This window comes from Plectrocnemia conspersa, unplaced genomic scaffold (genome assembly GCF_051122295.1).
Source record: "Plectrocnemia conspersa isolate PC_06_02 unplaced genomic scaffold, ASM5112229v1 ptg000005l, whole genome shotgun sequence".
In the NCBI taxonomy this organism is placed as follows: Eukaryota; Metazoa; Arthropoda; class Insecta; order Trichoptera; family Polycentropodidae; genus Plectrocnemia; species Plectrocnemia conspersa.
The window spans coordinates 26,099,957-26,101,466 of NW_028277169.1; the positions used below are offsets into that span (position 1 = coordinate 26,099,957).

The 1,510-nt window shown below is 32.6% G+C and overlaps 1 long non-coding RNA gene across 1 annotated transcript; it reads right to left on the reverse strand.

Moving 5' to 3' along the window:
• Positions 1 to 250: 250 nt before the first annotated feature.
• Positions 251 to 1,181, reverse strand: LOC148235305 (uncharacterized). Its single transcript, XR_015809738.1, has 3 exons — positions 1,105 to 1,181; positions 726 to 1,024; positions 251 to 654 (listed from the first exon to the last, which is right to left on the reverse strand). It is a non-coding gene; the product is annotated as an uncharacterized LOC148235305 (long non-coding RNA).
• Between the last annotated feature and the right edge of the window lie 329 nt (positions 1,182 to 1,510).

Below are 1,510 nucleotides of genomic sequence, written 5' to 3' on the forward strand. Positions count from 1 at the left end.
TCTAGTGGTTAATAAGACTAAACTCATTTAAACAGTTTAATTTTTTTTTTTATATTAGTATATAAACGTATAGATATGTTAGAATACATTACTAGCCGCGCATAGGAGTCAGAGGGCAACGACGCAAATAAGCGCAGACAAATGGGCGTGCGTCAAAAGAGCGCTGCATTATAAGCAGACAGCCATATGAGCGTTTGACAAAAGAGAGCACGTCATAAGAGCGCAAAAATACTTTGAGAAAACCAAGTAATGAATATTTTAGGAATTAGGTATATAAAATATATGTAAATTGTGAGAAATTTCAAAAAATAAAAATTCACGAGATATAGGCGGAAAAATTAGTATTTTATGTGCCAGAGCGTAATGACGATTAAAATGATTAGTCAATAAAAACATTATTATTTATTAATTATTACGTACATACGAAAGTATGGCTCTCCATCCCCATACGTACGATATACATATATTTTTACTAAAATGAAACGCTGATTTTGATTTTATCATTACATTTCGAGTGGCGTAATCGAGTGGCCCTCCGCATCGTAAGAGGAGGTGGTGTTTATGAACACAATATCATTAGTCAAAGGCAGAGCAAACGGTGATTCATAATATTTAATTAAATGTCCTGTATATTGGTATCTTCTCTTTCAAAATCTGCAATTGATAAATGCATTATTAATTATAGAAACAACATTGCAAACATATTTATCTTCAATATAAATTACCTGGAGACAGTCGTTACGTGGACCTAAAGTATAATCTCTCCATTTTTTCCTTAATGAAGGACAGTATGCATTTTTGGGTTAATTGATGCATCTGCCATTTCTATGCTACAATTATCATATTGTAATAGGAGATCAGCTTCGTGATATCTTATAGCCTCGCCAACCTTTAATCCCATATCAAAATAGTCATAGAACTTATTTTTGATATGTTCAGATGGAGGCAAACAAGATAACGTCTCTGCGTTTATAATAGGGTGACTATGGTCTCCGATAAAGTGTATTATTGTTTGATATCCGTCCTTAAAATTTAAACAGAATTCTTGCACATATGTATAAATATGAGTTATATATCAAAAGGAACAAAACATATTGAAATTACCTTCAGATATTTATCACGCCTCATTGTGTCACAAGTCACCTTTTTTACAAGCTTTGCAATACAATTTTTTTGATTTACCATGCGTTCTTTTCGAAGGGTCAAGTTATATACAATAATTATATATAAGATATATAACTGTTATCTATATTATTAGTTTAATTAGAGTACTTACTGTGAAATATATTGTGTGGGTTTTTTTTTCATACTCTTGCAATTCCAACTTGTTCTGGATTACGCACTGTATTCTGTTATCCAGTGCTCCGCTTCCTCGTTCGTCTTTATATTACATCGAAAAGTTTCAGTGTCAACCTCGATGTAGTTAAAAGATTTAGGAAAATGTTCCACCGTGGTAGTTGTTTATCAAGCAAATGACGCCCACGCGTAAACGACCGTTACAAGCAAACGA